General features: G+C 40.6%; 1 long non-coding RNA gene across 1 annotated transcript in view; it reads left to right on the top strand.

Annotated features, from left to right (window-relative positions):
* Positions 1 to 7,562: 7,562 nt before the first annotated feature.
* The window catches only part of LOC120886800 (uncharacterized), a 110,504-nt gene continuing 95,031 nt past the window's right edge, over positions 7,563 to 23,035 (top strand). Inside the window, exon 1 of the long non-coding RNA XR_013439042.1 lies at positions 7,563 to 7,727. This is a non-coding gene — a long non-coding RNA (uncharacterized LOC120886800). The remainder of the gene's footprint in view (positions 7,728 to 23,035) is intronic.

The raw sequence follows: 23,035 nt of genomic DNA, 5'->3' as shown, positions 1-23,035 counted from the left end.
AGGGGCCATTCCGACTGGGCTGTGGCTCTCAACATTCCTCAGCATGGCATTCAAGTTCTTCCTCCTTCCACCCACTGTCTTCTTCTCCAGATTTGGTTCACACCATGATTTCTGGGCTAATGAAAATGCCAGCTCCTTAGCTTTGCTCTGATTTCCCAATTCTATGCATCCTTCAAGATCAGCTTAAAGGCCACTTACCTTAGGGAGGTTTTCCACTACCTGCTCTTTATTCCTTCACTCCCAACACTCCACCTCTAACCAGCAGGTTACTTTCACCCTCTCCTAAAATGAGGTTTTACACTGAGTTACACAAGGCTCTGGGCTCCATGGGGGTGTTCTGGGGGCTCCAAAGGGAAAAGATGGAAGCTGACAGATGAGGTTATGAGCTCCCCATCTCGCTTAACCAGAGCAGTTTTCAGTTGGGTTTCTTGTAAGACTTTGTTGAGACAAAAGTTTATATTGCTATAGGAAAAAGAAAAAAAAAACTTAAAAAGCAGTTTCTGAGGGACTTCATACTGTAGATGTAATGATGATTCTCATATATGAAGTGTGTCTGCTATTGCACTGTGCTCATTTTTTAATCCCCTGTGTTTAACCAGATACAGGAAGCTAATAGGCACTTGTTCATGGACTGAAGAGAGAAGACTTAAGGAAAACCTGGTGAACATCAACTTCATGCAGAGCTGTATGAGAGAGGAAGGCTCGCCTTCATCTATTTCTTCAGAACAACAAAAAGTGAGTATGAATCGGTGTTGTCTTAGCTATTTTGCTGCTGTGACAAATTTTAGAGGACAAAAAGTTTATTTAGTGTTCATGGCTTCAGAAGTCTCAGTGCATAGATGGCCAACTCCAAGGCTGTCGGGGTTCTTAGCCCCCCCCTTCCCTCCTGACCTGCGGGAGAGATTGGGGGAGCACGCCGCCCGCACCCAGCCCTCCCTTGCAGGAGGACAATCAGATGCGCCAGGGAGAACAGTCAAAGCAGGATCTCATTTATTGAGAAAACATACATAGCTAATATAATGTACAGGAGCCAATCAGGGTAAAGGTCAGCAGGGTGGGGAGAATTTGCATCTACACCTGTCCTACAGGCAGTAATGGGTGACACGAGCTGTTGGTGAGGGCAGAAGTATTCTGAGCCTATCCTAGAGGTGGTCCAATTCTTCATCACAACCCATGGCAATGCCTTCTGGCTAATCTCTAGGTGCTCTCTTAGCCACATGTGGCCCCAGGACTGGGAAGTGGGTAGCAGCCAGCAAGTTAAGTTTCCTCTTTTCTGATACATCATGCCCTACACATGGCCAAGGAGAGGCAGAACATCATGGTGGAAGAGTGTACAGAAGAGGAAAGCAGTGCAGGACATGGCAACAAGGAAGCAGGAAGCAGAGAAAAAGAGAGGGCTCCGCTTGCCAGGGACAAAATATAAACCCCAAAGCCACACCCCAGCGACCCACCTCCTCCAACCACACCCTAGTTGCCTATAGTTACCACCCAACTAATCCACTCAAGTCCATTAATGCGCTGATTAGGTCAAGGCTCTCTACCCTATCATTTCACCTCTGAACTTTCCTGCACTCTATCATATATGAGATTTGGGGATACCTCCTATCTAAATCCTAACAGGTGCGTTACAGGCATGGAGGTTCTCGATTTACATAAACAGTTGTCACTGTGATTTAAGCAGTGATGGGCTATCTTAGGAAAGCCTCCCTGGCAGTGGGTTCATCTACCAGAAATGTCACAGAAGCAATCCCAGTGTGGGGTTGACCGTCCCACAGAAGACCTCACAAGTCCCTGTGACTTCTGCGCCTCCCAGATCTTCTGTTGTAATTATAAACAGGCCACACTGTGATTCCAGATGGCTCGGTGTCTGCATTTTTTTTTTTTAGACTGTGAGATCAGTAGTATTTTTTTTTAACTTGGAAAACAAATTGGTTTGATGCCTTTATATTGAATCGGTTGTTGTCTGCTTCTTAAAGTCTCCTGAGGCTATTTTAGAAAGGCAGCCCCAGGGCTGCAGTACTGTCAGATGGGGAAGCCAACACTGTTGCTGAGGCAATGTTGGCAGCTCTGGTCATAGATTTGCTATGGCAGCACATTTAGAGAAAAATTTATAGCTTCTGCTGCTCAGTAGTAAGTGGGAATTTGCTTGAGTGGGGTAATGAATTGCGGGGGCTTCTGTAATTGTCTCTGTGGGTGGTTAGCAGCCACTTGTCAGCAGCATTGGAAGTGAAGGGTTTACTTTATGCCTGCTTCACATTATACTTTTACTGCAGTTTGATTGAGTTTTCCCACTTAGAGTTTGGGTAATAGTACATTTTATTCCCAGAACAACTAACTTTCAACAAGAAACCAAGATTGCTTCTTATTTCCATGCCTTCGGGTCTTTTGTGTGGTATGTTTTGGAACATATTGGCAGGGGAGACTAATAATGACCCTAGAGTTGCTAAAATTATCAGAGAATTTTGACAAAGTATTCTTAGAACTGTGGAAAAGATTTGTTTGCTCACTTAACTGGGCCACATACCCATCTTTTCTGGAAATGTTTCATAAGATGGAAAAGTACTAAATGGAGCTTGATAATTCTGTTTTATTAATATTATTCTAATTAATTCTAGAAGACCTGGCTGATGCCCTCAGGAAGAAATGGTTGGCACAATTAGTTAATTGTATTTCTTTTTACCTTTCTGTTTCTAGAGGTGGTCATTTAATTAAAGGCTTATGACATAGTATTTTTCTTTAGTAGGAATAAATGTTTGATTTCATAAATCTTGTATGTTATAGCAAGAAAACATACTTGACAAATAAACTTTGAAGAACATATCTTCATATCAAGATAGGATATCCTCCTTAACCAATTAGGCTTGTGACTAGGAGACTAAACAGAAGTATAATTTATTAATTATAGATTCTAGCTGACATTGTCATTCATACTAAATGCCTGGCTCATGTACAACACCACATAATTTGTGATTTCTTCTGTAGCTTAATCTGTCCTATACCCTTCGCTTCTTATACATATATGCAGACTTTCCATGTCTGTGTCCTAATCCTGTTGTGTCCTCCTCTTGAAAAGCTAGCTTTGGGGATGGGAATTTTTTCACATTCAACCATTTTATTATTATAGGAATAGCTAAAGATCACTTTTCAAATTCTGGCAAAATCATTAGTTATATCGTTTTCTTAAATCTGATGCTTTATTAGCAAGATAGTTTATTTATTCAGCAATTGCAACACAGTGAATAAAAGAGGAATTTATTTAATTGTCCATGGTTAAAACTAACAGGATTAAAAAACCCAGATAGTATGTGTTATAAACATATGGCCCCCCTTTCATGACTAACCACTTGAGATATGTAAATGGTGTCACCATAGAAGCAGCAGAAGGAAATATAAAAATATGTGAAATAATCATGTTTCAGAGGAGGAATAACCAATTATATTACAGAAGATAAGCTCTAAAAGAATCAAGAAACTTGTTGTGTGTGGCTAAGGATCAAAGAGTGCTTTATTTTATATGCTCAAACAAATAAGTTCAGAAACCAAAGTCCAGGATTAAAAGGACTGTCATAAGGGATGCAAAATGCTTAGCACAGACACAATCTTTGATGCAAATGTCACAGTTCTAAAAATCGCCTGGTAGTGCTGGGCAGCCTTTGAAATTTGGTTCATATGTCGAGCTTGTCAATACACTACCCATTCTGCCAGAGGCTTAAAATTGGTTCTTTCTTGGTTCTTTTGGGGTGGGGTTAAGGGAATGCAAAATTTGTTGCTCATTCATCATACATACAAGGCAACATCTGTTCCCCGCTAATGTTTTGCCTGCAATTCTGTCTTCAGAATATGTTAAGTAACCATAGAAATGAACTCTGTGGTAACCTAAAGGTGCACATAAATAGGTAGGCACATTATTTGGGCTAACATTCAGCTAAGATGCACCAGCTATGAAAACACTAACCCCTTCCATGTTAGTTGGGAAATAGGTACAATTCTGACACCTCCAAGTGCTCTCTGCTCTGCCTGTCCTAGCCTACCTCTTGCAATCCTCTAGACCTTTCTATAATACAACAACTAAAAACAGGACCTGATAAAACAGGGGCTCCAAAACACTGCTAGAGCATTATATTAAACATTTGAAGAGCACCTCAGCATATTACCAAATTTCTGAAAAGCAGACTTCCAATAAAAGACTGGAATGTTTCTATCCCTTAATATGGAACAGTATAGCATTACCCAGTGACCTAACAGGAAAGAGATGGCACCCTGAAATTAAGATAATCTGATAAGTGTCTGTTGATGAGGGAACTATTTACAAATGTGCATGTGTGGGTGTGGGTGGAGTGAAATCACAGGGGCAGGCAGTAACCCTAGGGCTAGGAGCAGCAACCTGCCTTCACTCTGTGCCCTAGTGGATGGAGGAAGGTGACTCCAATAAAGAGAAGGCTGCCTTGATAGAAGTGACCCTCAGTCAAAGACAGTCAACCTAAGGAACTCTGAAGGCAGGGATTCCAACAAACCCTGTACAACTCACAGAAGGCCAGCTCTTCAAGTTTCCCATTGGTAGAATCCAATGGGAAGCCTGAAAGAACAAGAGCCATTGATAGTCAATCGGCTTGTGCCTCCTGGGACAGTGCTCAAAGTACAGAGGGTGGAGAATGATCTGGAAGCAAAACACCTGGCCTACCATCTAATTGTCTTTCTCATCTAGAATTTCTCAAAATTGTTCAAGTCCCACGTGAAATGCTCTACACTTTACAAGAAGGAATCAATTAAAGATTTGCTTTCTTTAAATCTATCACTTTAGAGTAGGAAATGTATTTCGTTTTGTTCTGTTAACTATCTCCTTTCTCCATGTTAGACTTAATATCAAACCAAAGCCGCATCTCTAAAGTGGATTTTTCACAATCAATTGCATTTACACAAAAAAAGTGAACAATCGCTCAGCAGAGATTCCTGAAAATAAGGTTACAGAAACTAGATGTAATTACTCCAAAGTAAAACAGAATAATCATTTATTCTCCATGTGATTCAGTTAGTCCTTGTGATGTCTACAGTGTGAAAACACATATCTGTGGCTTAAAAAAAAAACACTGTTTTAGAGAGGTCACAGTTATTTCTGACCAAACTGACTCTTGTTCCTTCCTCATGAAAGAACAGATGCTTACTATCTACATATTAAAAGATCAAGAGAGAGATTATAGCCAACAAGAAACTGGGCTTCTCTTTTGCCCTTGTTCTTTTCCAGCCCCACCTCCACCATGAGGAGTACACAGTGGCCTTGGTCAGAGTTGGGTTTGTGCTGCCCGCTACTTGCCTCCAGGTTCCCACAGTTTCCTGTGGTCACATGCATTCCCTTGGCAGCTTCAGTTTGAGGGAACAACAAAGTGGGAAGCATATGTGTGGCCAGCCAGCAGATGGAGGAATGACTCCTGAGATATGGGACAGCAAAAATCCTGTTGCCTTCATGATACAGTTGACTTGGGAATGTTGCCAATTCCTTCATCCATGGGGGACCCTGGCCACACTCGGATGCTTGGATTATACTCCCAGGAGTAACAGGCTTATCTCCACAGTTGGTAACAAGAAAGAGCCGAGTTCTAGATTCCACTTAAATAAATTGCTTAACTTCTTGCAAAAGGAGATCTTATTTGACTTCAGAGGACTTTCAAGAATACTGTTCAGAACTAGGCACAATGGTACACACCTGGAGTCCCAGCTACTTGAGAGCCTGAGGCAGGAGCATCCCTTGAGCCCAGAGTTCAGGATCAGTCTTTTTTGTTTGTTTGTTTTGGTGGTGGTGCTAGGGGAACTGAACCCAGGGCCTTGTACATGTGAAGCAAGCACTCTACCAAATGAGCTATATCCCCATCTCTTAAAAAAAAAAATTAAAGAGAAGAGAAAAAGAGATAGGACTGTTCAGCACTCTAGTGGCCTGCCATAGCCAGAGGGACCACTTTCCTTTTAGCCAAGGTCCTAGAGAGCCATTTTTATTTCTTTGTCATCTGAAGCTTTTGCATTCGGAATGATGTCAGCCCTTCTTGGCACTGCACTAAGGAAATTATAATGTCCTTGCTTCCTAAGAATATAATCTAATGCAAAGGCATACAAATAGCTTTGTGTATCCAAATGAAAAGGGAAAGAAATGAATTTTAAAATTCTCTGAACACTGAAGTTTTATTTCCCTTTCAATTATATATCTCAAGTGAGCAGCAAGAAATTTGGATAATGAAGAAATTCCAGGTAATTTTAAGTCATGAATCATTTATTAAAGACCTGCCGAGCACCTAGCAGTGCACCAAATGCTAAAGCAATAATAGCTATGATGTCTACCTTGGTCTTGGGAATCTTATGATCTGATAGGTCAGAGAATATATATAATTTATTCATTTATTTTTTAAACTCCTTAATTATGATGGTTCTAGGAATTGAGCCCGGGGGTTTTCTACCACTCAGCTACATCCCCAGCACTATCTTTTAAAGATTTTATTTTAAGATTGTGTCTTGCTAAGTTGCCCAGGATGGCCTTGAACTTGCCATCTTCCTGCCTCTTCCTCCCAAGTCACTGAGATTACAAGTGTGTGCTACTTGTAATCTTAGCTACGAAGGAACATTTATACTTAGCAGCCAAAGGGTTACAGAGTAGGGGGTGTATGTATAGTTGTTAGTAGTACAGGAAAGACTTCTTGGAAGAGGTGACAACTGAGCTGGACTTTAACAGATAAATTCTAAGCAGTGGAAACTACCTAGGCAAAAGAATGGAGGGTAAAAAACAGCATGGTGGGTTTGGACAAGGCGTGGTTGAGGAGGGTGGATCTGGAAAACGAGCAGAGACTGTCATGGAGGAACTGGTGCTAGGAAGTTGGATTGTATGCAGTCAGGGACATAGTTTAACATGTTAGGGCCATCAGCCTCATGTAGGTTTGGGAGAATGAATTAAATATTCTTTTTTTAATATTTATTTTTTTAGGTGTAGTTGGACACAATGTCTTTATTTTATTTATTTATTTTTATGTGGTGCTGAGCTACAACCCCAGCCCTGAATTAAATATTCTTATTCCAAACATTTTTATGGCACTTCAGCATTTACTAAATAGCTTTCTCATTTATTTTAATGTAAATTAACAATGAAATGATCATCAACCAGGAGACAGAAGTCACATCAGTTATTTCAATGGGGAGAACTTAATATAAGGAGTTGTTAACGGGATGTTGAAGAACTGAGAAGACAAAGAGTACATTTAAATGTCATGGTAGTTAGTAGTAACTGAGGGAAACAGCTACCAGTCCTGAGGATAGAAGGAGATGGAAAGAAGTCAGAATTATTAAAACCTAAAAGCTTTGGGGTGGGGGGTGGCTACAGACTATGAGGTTGGTTCTGTGAGTATTAGAAAAACTGCAAAGTGGAATCCACCACTGCTGCTGAAATGAACTGCCACTTCTATGAAGAAGAAGTGAGATTCAGGAGGTGCTGACAAGTGAGAAGCAACTATAAAGCAAACAGGAAAAAGGAGGTCCCCTCTTCCTTCTCCCGCCTTGCCTTCTGTCTAGCACTCCTTGGCAGAGCCTGCTAGGGAGTCTGTGGGCCAGAGTCCAGCTCAGAACCACAAGCCAGAGCATAGCATTTGAGAGATTATAGCTTACTATGTACACAATCGTCATTCCCAGGGTGGATATCAGTGGACAAGAAGAAGTGGGGCCACCATCCCAGAAGCCGAAGATTCCATCAGCAGGTAACAAATCATCTTTTAGTTTTATTTTCATAGTTATCTGTGAGTACTACAGCTGTCTTTGTGACCTCTAACTCTCACTTTCTTTAATGTCTTAAGACTTGTTGCTTAGGACTTTTCAATATCCCTCACCCCAAGTCTATTATTGTTCAGACGGTAGAACCTCAGGGAAATGACAGAATTGGGTCCAGGGCATGCCAAGAGGTGGGCAGTGCCATCCTGAACCCACCACCTTATAGCTATCGTCTTTGTCATCTCAGATCTTCTGAGGTGTATGTGTCATTGATAGAAAACTCTTACTTCCTCTAGTCATTTCTACTCCATTAATGTCCCTGCAAGTACTTTGCTGAGGGCCTTGCTCTTTGTAGGCACTGCACTTGTTTGTAGAATTGCACTCGGGAGCCTTCATTACAAGAATTAAGGACTTAATTATGTTTTTGATTTGATTATGTTTCACTTGTGTTTTTCTCCAATTGATTTTTCTATATAAGTCTTGTGACCCATTAGATGACAGTCTTCTCCAGGGCAGGTCTGTGTGGTGGGAAAGCATGGATTTAGAATCAGCAGAATTAGGTTCAAATCCCAGGTCTGATATATATTAAGTAATATAATTAATATCTAAATCTTAGTTCCTCATCTGCAAAATGGTGAACAATATCTATTTTTACTAGGTTAAGATGGTGAAATGAAATGATATCAAAGCTGAGAATCTGGTACTTAATGGTTGGTTAATAACACCTTGCACATTCTCCCCCCTTTATTTTGCATCTCTTTGACCATATCTCATGCTAGGAATGCAGTAATATTGGTGACCTGACTTACCAAAATAGAAAAGCTGTAGAATCCTTTTGGAGAGGAACTGAAATATCTTTATACAGCTTCCTCCTCCCCAGCCACTGAGAACACTGGGTACACCATAACAATTAAAATTATATATAAATGACTGGAAGTTATTTCTAAAGAGGAAGGTCGTCTTCAGTGTATGCAGACTCGAGCTGCCGGATACTCTGTCAGAACAATAGCTATTCATTGTGTCAGTTTCAAAGCTGGCACCGACAAGCCAGTATTCCAGTGCTATTCCCACACAAACAAATCTGGAGCAAAATTTCCATGACCTGAAGGTTTAGTGTAAACAACTCATTGCAAGAGCTTTTTACATGTATATCCATGTCGTTGGTTTGGACACTCAATACTTTTTGGAGACTCTTATAAACACAGCTTAATAACTAATGATTAAAACAACAACAGCAACAACAACAAAAATCAGAAAACAAATGCTCATCAACCCCTGCCCTCAGGTTTGTGTTTTGTTGCTGAGTACATATGGTAAACAGTTCCTTCCACCAGAGCTGTAGATGGAAGATACAGCCTTCAGATAACACAGACTCAAGGAAAAGCCTTTTAAAGGCACCAAAGCTTTGCTGGGCTGGCTGAGGCATGCAGGCTGCCAGAGGTCCTGACTCCTGGGCCAAAGAATAATGGCAGGCTTTTTATTTTTAAGTAGTAGTTAGCATTTGATAGCTCTTAATATTTGCAGTGACCTTTACAGCTATTGTTATTAGTTATTCCTCCCAGAGGCTCTTTGAACTAAATGACACAACTATTTTTATTCAACTCCCCCAATGCCTCCTTCCACTCCAATCACAAGACCTGCAGGGCTCTCTGCACGTCGAGCTGATGTTCACTTAGGAATAAGCTGCAGTTCCTCATGAGCAATGATCTCAGTGATAAAGCAGATTTTCAAGTGAAGATAGTATTATATACAGTGCATTTTAATTTATCCAATGTAAGTTAGATAGTGTCACTTGTCTGCTTAAAAATCCTACCCTGGATTCCCATCTCACTCTATGTAAAGCCACAGTCTTCACAGTGACCTGAAAAACCAGTGGCCCTTTCCTCACTTTGTGGACCTCACTTCCTATTCCTCACCTGCACCTTTACCCTGCCCCAATCACACTCACCTACCTGCAGCAGCTCCTCCCATTCCAGCTCTTGACGAAGGCCTTCACATGGGCTGGTTCCTCTGCCTGACTTTTTCTTCCTGCAGATCTGGCTGCCTCACCTCTTCCAGGTCTTTGCTTAGATGTCACCTTCTCCATGAAGTCTCCCCTGCTGATCTAATTTAAAATCACAGCTGTGGTCAAGTACTTATTGCCTTCTGAGGTCCTAGACATCATTTGTTGAGTTATTAGGTACACTGTTTATTTTCACGCCTCCCTTCCAAGAGGGATAGGGAGGCAAGGTAGAGAATGTTTGTCCATTTAGTGCCCTACTCTATACCAGGCACCTAGAACAATGCATACATATAGAAGACACATAACGAATATTTATTGAATGAGCAAATATTACACCTTTAAAGATTGTCGTAACATTTGACCTGCAGCCTTAGAATGCCTCTCAATATGTGGTTTATCTTTATATGGTTTAGTAATAGTTGCTAAACCTGCTTTCCACCCGTGATAAACAGTTCATTTTTACAGCAATTCTGCACAGCTAACTGAAGCACAAAAATTCTTCAGGTTGGAAGGAATGGTACAATTTCAGTGGGGTGGCATGGAGAGAAACTTTCTATGTGTTCTGGTTTGACAGCCCATCAAACTAATCCCATCAACTGCATCCCCAAGTGGTATTGCATCTCCCTTTCCATCTGTACAGGGAGTCAGAGGTGTGCAGAGGTTGAAAGAAAAAGCTCTGTGGCTAGGCAGCCATATCATCTAGTTCTTGTTCCAGGTATGGCTGTGCAACCTTGAACAAAAGACTTTAGCTTCTCTCAGCCTCAGTTTTCTTACCTGGAAAATGGTGATAAAATAGTCCCTACCTCAGGAGGATTTTTTTTCTCCTCAATTTTTAAAAATTGTAGCAAAATATATAACATAAAATGTATTGTCTTAATCAATTTAAATATACAATTTAGTAATATTAAATACATTTCATAATATTGTGCAACCATTATCAGCATCTCTCTCTACAATTCTTTTATCTTGCAGAACTGAAACTCTATACCCATTAAACACTAACTCCTCATTCCTACCTCCCCCCAGCCCTTGGCAACCACCATTCTACTTTCTATCTCTTATTTTGTCTACTCTGTGTACCTCACATAAGTGGAACCATAAAGTATTTACTTATTTCACTTAGCATAATGTCTTCAAAACCCACCCAAGTTGCAGCCAATGTCAGAATTCCCTTCCTTTTTAAGATTGAGTAATATTCCATTGTATGTGCATACTATATTGTGTTTATTCATGTATCTGTCTGTCCATGGCCTCTTAAATTGTTTTCACATTCATGGGATTTTGTGATAATAAATGAAGTAAGGCATGTAAAGAGTCTGGCATATAGTAAACACTGAACAAATATTAGCTGCTGTGATTATTAATTCTGACTTTTATAAAATCCTTAGAATTGAGCTTAATCAAGGAATTAAAACGTATCCAACTGAGACAACCCATTTAACCACCACTTTGGGGGAAGGGGGAAATAATAGATGTATCTCCCCCGACCCCATCAGTTGCAGAACATTGTCCTACTCACATTAGTAGCAAGTGAAATACTTAAGTGAAATGCTCCTAAGGCCTCCACCACCTCTCACCTTTTCTAAACAACTGAGGTTGCCAAAACCCTGATCTTTCTTTTGTTCAGAGGGCCAGTCCTAGTACCAAGTTCAAACAGAGAAAAGGACAGAGGAGTCAGAGTGGTCTGCCAGTATTGCCGCTTCTCACTCTGGATAATGCTGAAAAAGGGCTCTACTCAGACTGGCAGCCTTTCCCTACTTTCCAGGGATTCTTTTATTGACCTGGGTTCTCTTCATGGAACTGAGTGCTTAGGCTCCAAGATTACAGCTCTTTGACAAGATTTCAGTTCCTCGTGCTTAATCATTGTTCTCAAACACACCCACATCCAGAAGGATTTCCTGTCTCAGCCACGGGCTGTGTTGGAACCAGTCACCCTCACCACCACCATCACCACCACCATCACCACCGTTAGTTACCCAAGATCAAGGGCCAGACTATCTCTTTTCTTTTGGTGAATTTCCCCTTGGGAATTCCTGGTGTCCTTTTCTCCAAAGGGCTTTTTGTGGGATCTTTCCTAACCCACCAGGGAGATTGTAATCCTCCTATTCACCAGTGACCAGCTCTGCATAACGCCTCCCTTGTACTGGAGGGTCAGGCTTCCTCAAGCCACACTGAGTTCTGCTAAGCTCTCCCCTCCAGGCAATAGGGCACAGACATCTTACAGCATCTTAAGTAAGAGTGGCCACTTAATGACTCTCCTGAATGAAGAAGATCTGTATCCTTATGGGTAGAAAAGTGACTGACTTTACCCAGCTAGCTAATTTCAGGTTGCATCTTATCAGACACTTGTTACACTTAAGGTTCACTGGGTCATGTTCTACTTCTGGAGGTCAGTAGGAGCCTCTTCCTTCTTCCCTCAACAAGTAACTGCCCTGGGGCCCTGGATTCTTTTCTTCTTTACTGGCTCCTCCACTTACTCATTGCATGAGTAGTCACATTTTTGACAATAATAGCTAATGCTTATTGAGCTTACCACATGTCTAGTACCGTTCTAGAAGCTCTAATGCGTTATCTAATTTAATCTTAAAACAACCATATCTTTTGTAGGGAAAGCTTAGGAGTATTCCTGAAGTCATGTAGCAGCTAGGATTTGAATCTAGGCTCTCTGACTCCATGACATGGATGCATTGCTGCTTTCCTAATTTGATTTTAAAGAGCAGAGATGATACTTATCTGAGTGCTATAGTTAAGGACTAGTTGCAATAAAGTATGAAAATGCGATGATCGCTGGTTCTGTAAGTGCTCCGAAAAATGGTCATTTGCCACCGTTCTCCTATTCAAATGAGCATCTCATCTTAACCACTCCATGTTTTTAAAGTGCCTGACACATAATCAGCAAGGGGTGACTATTCCCATGATTGCAATATGTGGTTTGAAGCCACTTCCCAATCCTGACTGTTCTCCTCCAGCTCAGTTTGATCTTAAAATGGGACACCCAAGAATGGCCCATGCTCCACAAGGTGGGCTCAGGTTAAAGCACAGGGAAGGAGACAGTCACTTCCCTCAAACTGGGTGCTATGTCTTATTACCTTAAGTCTTAGGAGGCATTACTTTTCAGTTACTCATTTACAATGTCAACAGATGTTGAAATTGCTATTAGTCAAATCCTTGACATCTCTTTACTTAGGCTGTTGCTGCTCCACAACTTCTTGGCCTGCCCTTCATTTCTTCTTTTCTGAAAAAAAATATCCTTTTCTCCTTTAGTCATGTTTGTTGTGAAAAATTTTAAAAATGTAGAAGAGTGAAAAGAAGGAAATTAAAGTCACCACGAATAGCATGATCCAGAGATAACCACTATTATTCATTTTTATTTTTCTAATATGTTTGTGTATTTCATTTTTTAATAAAATTAAGATTATCCTATTCAAAAGACATTGAGTCGGGGCTGGGGATGTGGCTCAAGTGGTAGCGTGCTCACCTGGCATGCGTGTGGCCTGGGTTCGATCCTCAGCACCACATACAAACAAAGATGTTGTGTCCGCTGATAACTAAAAAAAAAATAAATAAATATTAAAATTCTCTCTCTCTCTTAAAAAAAAAAAAAACAAATAAACAAAAGACATTGAGTCTGCTGCTTTTTTTTTTCTCCCAGCCTAAGTCACAACCTTCTCTTTCTTAGACTATTGCAAAACTGCTAGACTACTACTCCCTAAAATTAGTTTCTCTGCTGCCATACTTACAGACTATTCTTCTGTACGGTCTATTCTCCAAAAAAATTGGCCAACGTAATTAACATCATCACTCTTTCCTGCTCACAGTCCTCCGTAGCCTCCCATATCACATAAAATAAAACCCTAGCCAGAGCTTGCCCTGGCCTGCAGGGCCCTGCACTGCCCGCTGGTCAGGCCTCACTGCCTGCCCCTCTCCCTCATGCTCACCTGCTCCAGCCTCATGGGCCTTTGCTCTTCCCAGCACTCCAAGGCCCAGATCCCTCGTTTCAATCTGATAAAATAACCATTTCCTTGGAAAATACCTTCCCCAAAAAGTACCTCCGCCTCCATATTCTCCTTTCCCTTACTCTCATCCATTTTCTTCACTACATTAAATAGTCTTCTGAAACATGATTTTATTTTGATTTATTTAGTTTCTTTTTGTATGCTTTGAACTTTATCTTCCCATTCTTCCTCCTGTAGGCTCCCTGGGAAGCACCATTCTACTCCATTTCTATGTATGTGTATGCATGTATGTGTGTGTGTGTGTGTGTGTATGTGTGTGTGTATATATATATATATATATATATATATATATATATAATTTTTATTTTTTAAAAAAATTCCACCTATAAGTGAGGTCACGTAGTATTTTTTAGTATCTGGTTTATTTCACTTATAATGTTTTAGTCCATGTTGTCACAAATGGCAGAGCTGTTTCTTTTTTTAAGGCTGAAGAATACTGGGTTGTGCTAATACACGCCACAAGTTCTTCTTCCACTCATCTGTTGATGGACACGTCAGTTGTTTCCATATTTGGGCTAGTGACTAATACCCTAACGAATTTGAGAATGCAGAAATCTTTATGAGCTAGTGACTTCATCTGGGTGTATACCTAAAAGAGGGATTCCTGTGTCATATTTAGTTCTATTTTAAACTTCTTTAGGAACCTACTGGTTTCCCAATAACTGTACCAATCTCCATTTCCATCAATGTAGGATTGCACAAATGTTCCTGTTCCTCTGCCCCTTACCAGCACCGGTTATCTCTTGCCTTTTTTTTTTTTTTTAAATGGAAGTCATCCTAACAGGTGATATCTCATGGTGGCTTTGATTTGCATTTCCCTGATGATTATTGATGTTCAGCACTAAAACCTATTGACCACTTTTATATCTTCTTTAACAACTTCCCTTATTTTTCAATTGGGTTGTGGTGTTGTTATTTGGTTTTGCTATTAAATTATTTGAGTTCCTTTATTTTGGATATCAGCCTCTTATAGAATATATGGTTTGGAAATATTTTCTCCCAATTTTTAGTTAACTTCTTTGTTTTGGTGATCTTTTCCTCTGCTAGGCAGAAGCCTTTTAGTTTGATATAGTCCCACCTATTTATATTTGCTTTTGTTGCCTGTAACAATTTGAGTAATTATAATATTCCATCCCCTGTTGGCCAGAATTTTAGATTGTATTCCTTTCAGGTAATATAAGATATATAAATATCTTTACAGCGTTCATTTTATGAGATTCTATCATTTCAGCTGTGCGGAGATGGTTGGGATCCTATTTATAACAACTTTGGTAATCAGATACTTAATGTTTTATAATACTAACTTGATCTACCTCACTAATTAGATTATCATCCCCATTTTCTTGGTGGAAAATTGAGTCAGAGAGATAAAGCAGTTTCTTTAACACCACAACTAGTAAGTGGTAGAGCTAAGATTCGTTCAGGCTGCTTCTGAAGCCTGGGGCCTCAGCCCCTCCACCACCTCCCAGCTGCCTCCTGGTCTTTCTCCCAGCAGATGTCAGCAAACTTCTTTTGTCATACAAGTCGCAACTGCCCTTGTATTGTGAGGTATTAAAGACTAAGTCATGTGCAATTAAAATCCCTCTGCAGACCTGTTCTCCAGTCCTCTTTGAGCATTATAGCTGAGCCACTCTGAGTGCCCCTAATGGGACTACCATGGAGCACGTGTTCTTCTATCTGCACCAAGGGATTATGCAGCTTTATTTGTTACCATTTTCTAACTAGACTATGTCTGCAGAATAAAGTTACCATCTGAGGAATCCCATTAGAGAATAATGAGACATTTGTCAGACCAGCATTCATCTTTCTGGGTCAACACAGGGTGTTTTATCTGTGCTAGAATTTGGCAAAAAGTCTCTACTGATAAAAATTGAGACATTTGTTCCTCTGTGAGTTACGAGAAGTTCCACCATGCTTCATAAACTTTCATATATTATCATATTGCCATTTTTTTTCCAGATAACATTAGATATGGTACTCATGGATTCTTGTTTTTAGCATACCAGCGCTGGCTTTTTATTTTGTTTTGCTTTATTTTACCATCTCTATTGCAGTGAATATCTGGGTCCACGTACAGACATGCTGAGATATCATTCATCTGAGCCTAGAGACTCAAGTGCAGCAGCCAGGTGCTCCCCTCCTATCTCTGCACTATCTCAGACTGTAATTTCCTATTGGCCCTGTTTTTGCTCTTCTTTCTGGCTCCAAGTTCATTCTTGATAGAGAAGATGAAAACAGAGTAGGAGCTGAGTAATTCTGTTTTAACTGTGTCATCTGCCCCAAGCAAGAGGCTAGAGCTTCTCTTGTCCTTTTCCTTGTTCTGAACATACCCCGATGGCTCTTGTTGTTCTATGTGGGCATCATCCCAAGCCCCAAACTTATTTTCTTTTTAAGCCTCTCCTTTTTATCTGCTCTTGGCTGCAAATTCCTCCTTCCTGCCTTTACAGGTGTCCTGGTAAAATATAAACTCATTGGAGTTAAACTAATTTCTTTGAATAGCTCCTTCTCTTCTTCCTCTGTAGAATTTCATATGAATGGATGGTCAGAATTAAATAGTGTGCCCTCAGTTCTTCTTGAATAAAGAAGAAAGCCTCTGATTTTGGAAACAAAAAGCATCTAACCTCGTGCCTTACATGTAGGAATCATGCAATAATGATAACAAAAACAGTTAACTTTTATTGAGTATTTACTATGATTTAAGCACTGTGACAGGGCTTGTTATGTATTATCTTATTTAATTCTGACAACCAATATATAAGATAGTTCTTATTTATGATTACAGATGAAGAAATTGAGATTCAGGGAGATGACATTTGCACCTTTAAGGGCAGAGTCAAAGCCTGGCTCAGGTCTGTCTATCTCCCAGAGAATGGACTTTAACCTCCATAATATGCTGCTCTCTGAGACGTAGTGCACAGAATCTCATTCTTTGCACATGTGGAGTTCTGCTTTCCTTAAGCCTCAGAAACACAAACTGCTCATATTCCCTTTCCTAAGTCTTACAAATCATATGATGACAAGGTCTGTATTTCACTCCCGTGCCAGTCACTTCCTCTCTGTCATCCATCGATTCTCCCTCATTGGTCAAAAACAAGTTCAAGCAGCAGCTCTTTTCACTGCATCCTTGTCCTTCCGTGATGTGAAGTTGTCAGGAGAGCAAGGCTTGAGTGAATTAGATGCTCTGCTTCTGACAGATGGGGGCTGCTAACCGACCCTGGATGGTTCTTCAATCATTCCAGCCTGTAGAGAACAGGCCTGAAGGTGGGAGTGACAGGTGCTCTTGGACTGGTGGGCCTGAGGGGACTCAGCCTCCCCTTCATCTCCTCCTCCTTGGGCTTTTCATGCTCTGGGAATATTGTGCTGGTTTGAAGGTTTTTCTTCAACTCTGATTTGCATGCTACCTACTGGCAAAAAGGTTCACAATAAAATATGTCTAAAAAACACGACAGTTAAAACACATTTTAAAAAGAGAAGCAGACAGAGGTCAGAAATCACTTGGTTTGAATCCCTGACAAGAAGTTTTTTAGCACATGAATGTACTTGATCAATTCCTGGCACAAATGTCTAGGTGAATGGGAATAGGAAAAGAACTTTGCAGATGAGCAGGGCCTGGAATTCACAGGCCCATTCTACATGTTTCTGAAATAACAAATAGCATCTTTAAATAACATCAAATACCATCTTTCCCAGTGATGTCCATGGAAATACTCATACCGCCTCATCTCAGGGAGCCTCGGGGGAAGGCAGCAGAGGGACAATCACTGGGATTGATTCTAAGTTTACAGTAGCCAGTCTGTCCAAAGGTCAAAGTCAGGTAATTAATCATTGTCATTGACAAGGGACCACAATAAAATTGTCTTTAAATATTAATATCTAAATCACCTATTATACAGACAGAACTCACACGATCCATTTATCTCTCTGCTATTATTTTTAATCACAGAAATAGTATAGATCATAATGGAACTTTTAAAATTTCCACACTTGCTTCAAGGGACACTTCTGCTCTGGTTTATCTATTATGTTATATTTCCAGTAGGGAATGGATAAGTGAGGAATGAATGAATGAGCGCCCTCACGGTCCTGACACTAACGAATCAGTCTCACACTAGAGGTGCCACAGACAGTTCACTCATTAGAGCTGGGCAGAATCTCAAGCATCTCTTCCTATTGTGGCAGGGTATGAAGGGCCCTAGGGGAGTTCTGAGTCAGACTCACAGCCAGCAGCATGACTCAGGACACCATGGGGCAAGACAAAGGAGCACAGGCACTTCTCTGAGTACACCCAGCTTGGTAGTTTTATGCATGACCAAGTTCATTCTCTAGGTATGTAGGAAAAGAGAGAAAGAACATTGGTGACAGAGAGTTAGCTGGTGAACTTCTATGTCATTAAGGATGCAATAAGCACCTAAAGTGACCAGGTGAATCAGAAGGGGGATTTAGAGGACCCTCATGGATATTTTCCCTCTTCTCTACAAATGTATAGGAGTATTTCTGTAGTTTGTGGCATGGAATCAAAGTGCAAAGACAACTTAGAAACTAAGTACTGACCAGTTTCCGTTAAAAGCAAACAAACAAACAGTATCAGCCAAGAGATCTAACTATTCTTCTTCTGTTTTCTTAATGTGGAGGTTCTAAGTGTATTGGTATTCATGGGAGAGTTAAAAGTTATTTGTTGTAGGAAAATACCTCCTCACAGCTACAGGAAGTCATTAAAGATGGGGATGATTAGGATGGGGGAAATGGCATTGGTAAGTCAAGGTGTGGCTGGTTTTTGTCAACTGATAGAAGCTGGTGAGTAATAATTGGTGATAATATTTGGTGAGCAATATTTTTAAATAAAATTTTAAATGTCTCACAAGGCTCGATTGTTATACATAATTTAAAACCTGTGTAATGGTACTACAGCAAAACCCAGTTTCCACAAGTGATGGTGGAAATTCACTCATTTCACCAAGCATTTGCTGATTAATTGGTTGTTCATCTATCCATTCCTCCATCCATCCATTTATTCATCTGCCCATACTTCTTCCACTTATTCATATAACACTTATTCAATAAAAGCTGAATTGTGTTCTCCCTTCCCCAATTAATATGTTGAACTCCTACCCCACAGTATTTCAAGAGATGACTATATTTGGAGACAGGATCTTTAAAGGGGAAATTAGTTAAAATGATATCCTTAGAATGGACCCTAATTCTGTGATAACTGATATTCTTATAAGAAGAAGAGATATGGACAGATGCATATAGAGAGAAGACCATGTGAAGACACAAGAGAAGATGGTCAACTACAAGTCAGGGAAAGAGAACTCAAAGAAATCAGTCTGCCATCTTGGTCTCAGACTTAAAGCCTACAAACTCTTTTTCTATAAGATGAATTTCTGTTTAAGCCACCCAACATGTTATATTTGGTTTTCAAAGCCCTTGCAGGTACCTGTCGTATACCAAGCACTGTGCTAGATATCATCTCTGCCTTCCATGAGCTTTCCAGTCTGCTTAGTATCTAATATGATGAATCAAATGCTTAGTTCTGTGTGACATCAACATTCTATAAAAACAAAGCCCTGGCCTCACTGATTTTAGTATAGGTGCTACAATGGGCACATGCCCCCATTTTATTTTGCATTCTGACCAAACATGTTTCTGGCTGTAGAGGGGTTCAGTTGGAGAATTTAGTAACATTTTTATCAGCCACAGGATTCTAAAACTCAAAGAAGTATCAAAGGTTGTGCTTTTTTTTTTTAAATTCATGTGGCATCATTTAGGTGTAAAGCAGTCTTCAGAGTGTTTTTGCTGCTTTAGACTTATCACAAAACTCATTTTCACAGTAAAATCCTGTCTTCATGGCAGATCCATTTATTCCCAGCTCACGCGGCCTCAGCTGATCTCCAGAGTGAGCAGAAGGCACAGCAGTGACAGCTGGCAGCCTGGCTCACTTACGTTCTGTTTGTGTAATTGCTGTTTATATGGAGTCACCAACGCAGGGAACAAATCATGGCTTGAACGAAGGTGAAAGACATGGAACAGGGGCCTGTGACTTTGGAGTAGAACATAGTCACACATTTTAAGAAACAGCAGGAATCAAACTATAGAAACATGGGATTTTGAGAAACAACTTTGGATGTTGTGTAGTCAAAGCCCTCCTTTTATAGATTTGGAACCAAAGGCTTAGGTTAAATGCGAAGTGGCTTGCCTAAGGCTAAAAAACTAGCATGTTGCAGAAATGGGATAAGGCCCTTGCCTCTTGCTCTAAATACAACTGTCTCTTCTATTACTGTAGGTTCCGTTTTGGGAAATTAGAGTTCCAGAGGTAATTTCCTTGCAGACACTGTGTCTGTGATTCAGGTGTGTTGATGCTGAATGGATGGTGCTGTCAATTTCTTGGTGTTGGTCTGAGCAGCTCAACTTCCTATCAGTGTTGGATACCGAGTCAAGCAAGAATAATCCTCCTTTTCCACTAAAAAAATAGAGCTGTTTATTGATATGACAAATGTGGACACAATGGGAAGAAGAAATAAATGCTTCTTAGGTACCAGTTGGGTGGCAGGTATTGTGCTGACCCTTCATAGCATCTTAACGTATGAGAAAACTGAAGGACAAAGAGATTATGACGGTTGTCCAAGAGCAATGGACAGTTCCAGAATATGTTCTATTCCAGAGCCTATAATTCTTCTGCTATTCCACATTCCTTCCCTGAGCATAATTAGTAAGTGTTATTATAAGGTGAAGCTAGGTTTATATCAAGATGTAAGCACACAAACTAGAGCTATGTCTGATTTGTTAACCTTAACTTTTCCCAGTCACTGTTAGTGTGACACTGATTCTACCTCCAGGCTAAAATAGAACACAGTGGACACTCATTTTGACCCCTTTGGGCCAGGAATTTGCCTAGAGTTCTAAACCTTGAACAGCTTTGCATCGAGACCTGTTAGAGGCAGCTTTTACCCTTAGAAGTGATAAGAGGAGATTCACCAACTCCACAGGTCCCCTTCTCTCATGTATCAGGTCTGGCTTCATTTATATCTGGAACATGGCTCCCTTCCACAAAGTTCATTTTCCATTCCAGAGAAGGCTATGGGTACTATGCCTTGTTCTTGCAGTCAGAAATCTGAGGGCTTAGGTATACTGCACTTTTTTTCCCTTTTGTGGACATATAAAAGAGAACAACCATGATGATAGATAATATGTCAGTCCGATTCACTTAGATTCTATTTGTGCTGTTCTTTTTTTTTTTTCTGCAGCTATTATTTACTGGGTTCTAATGTCCCAGGCACCATATTTAGCCCTTTCTTAAGACTCAGACTAACCTCATGTTACCCTACCTATTAGAGGTGTGCTCTGCCACTTAGGAGGGTCAAACAACTCAGCCTGGCTCACCCTACCATCAAAAAGCAGAGCAGAGCTGCAAACCCAGGCCATCTGTGCAGACCCCTGAGCTCTCAGTCACTGTGCACACTGCCTCCGACTCTTTGTTTCTTTGTTCATTTCTCTAGTCAGAAGGTTTTTCCTCTGCCCGCCTGCCCATTTATTTTCCATAATTCTTGCTCTTGGGACAGATGATTTCCAAGGTCCCTTCGAGGATTGAGATTCCATGACTGATTAAAGTTGTAATTTATGCAGTTTGATTAATTTGCACTAATGCCTGGGTTCATTCATGATGTTAATTCCTTTACTGAAGGTTCCAACAGCTTTTTAGTGTACTTACAGCTCTCTTTTTGATGTTAAAGGAATCATGCTGCTTTTCCTGGAATAATATTTAAAACCCCAATTTAAAAAATGTAAGGTTGAAAAACATATCTGAAAGGATTTTACCATGCACAAAACATACCAATTTTCCATATGGACCAAAATAGTCATTTTAAGCCCCTGTTCTTTTGGTTGTCTTTCCCTAGTCTCACAGATGCAGTGCTAATTGCTTACAGCTTCAGGTCCTTTATAACATGAGGTAACAATTTGAGCGTCTTGGGTTGAGTGCTGCATTTGTTAGACATGCCAGGGCTAGAATTGGCATGGGTTCATTCAACTGCTGAATCCAGGAGGAGATCGACTCATTGGAACTTTAGGAATCTTCTGGAGAACCTCCTGTTATGATCCTTGCAGATTTGGTGTGAGAGCCAGTGATGTGACTGGTTCTGTGGCCAGGATGCCTATGGGTCAGACTCAGCAGCATTGGTAGGATGGCCCATTTGGACCAGTACAGGCACTTGAGTCTTTCTCGTCAAGCTGTGCTTGCTGGAAAATGGTTCCAGAAGTGACACCTACTAACGGCCCCACCAGCTGGGCTAGCACCAAGTGTCTGTTGGCTCTCTGCAGCTGAAGGCAGACTCAGTATGGGATGCATTAAAATCATCCTGACTGGACTGAGAAAATAAGGAGACCAAAAGAAAGGAAATGGTGGGATTCTGCAATCATATCTGCAATTTAGAGGTCATGGGGTATGACTCTGAACACTATCAGGACCTTACCTTGCTTTGAGCCTTGTTTGTGGTTCTAGTTTTTGGGGTCAGACAAGCCTGAGCTCTACCAAGCTCTTCTCTGAATGACTGTGTGATAATGAGGACATAAGCGGACCTCCTGAGTCTTGGTTTCCTCACCTGTAAATTGGGATGATGCACCTCCCCCATGGTCTCCTGTGAGGAGAACATGTGATGGTACTCCTGCTGTTCCCTAGGCACCCTGTGCTCAGCTTTGTGGCCAACGAAGTCAGCAGCTGCACAGTGCTATTTTTACTTCCTCTTTTCCTCCCTCCCCACAGGACACATTCCTCTAGGAAAAAGAAGGCTCATGCTAATGAGCATTTTAAGAGCACTTGTACAGATGTATACCATGCAATGCATGTGTGCTTGATGAGCTTTCATTAAATCTAATTTTACAATCATATTTTACAAAAAAAAGTATCCAGGGCAGGTTGTTTTATAAAGATAATAATAATTTCTGAATTATTTTCACATAATTTTTTTAAAAAATTTATTTCTATATTAGTGCTGAGAATCACACTTAGTGCCTCACACATGCCAGGCAAGCGTTCTACCACTGAGCCACAACCTCAGCCCCCACTTAAGCTTTTTATATATTGTGTTTTCACAAACTGAGAGACCCTCCTACTCCACCCCCAAGTGCTCCCTAGAGGAACAACAGCAAGGTGCAGACATTCCTTGCCTCCTGGAGACTTGTCTGACCACACCTTTCAATGTTTCTCCTAAGTCTGGCTCACTTAATGGCAGCTGTCAGGGGCTCCAAACTCTTTTTAGGCCTGTTTTTGTCCTTGTGATAAGCA

The sequence above is a fragment of the Ictidomys tridecemlineatus genome, chromosome 5 (genome assembly GCF_052094955.1).
Source record: "Ictidomys tridecemlineatus isolate mIctTri1 chromosome 5, mIctTri1.hap1, whole genome shotgun sequence".
NCBI lineage: Eukaryota > Metazoa > Chordata > Mammalia > Rodentia > Sciuridae > Ictidomys > Ictidomys tridecemlineatus.
This window is presented reverse-complemented; position numbering and strand designations above follow the sequence as displayed.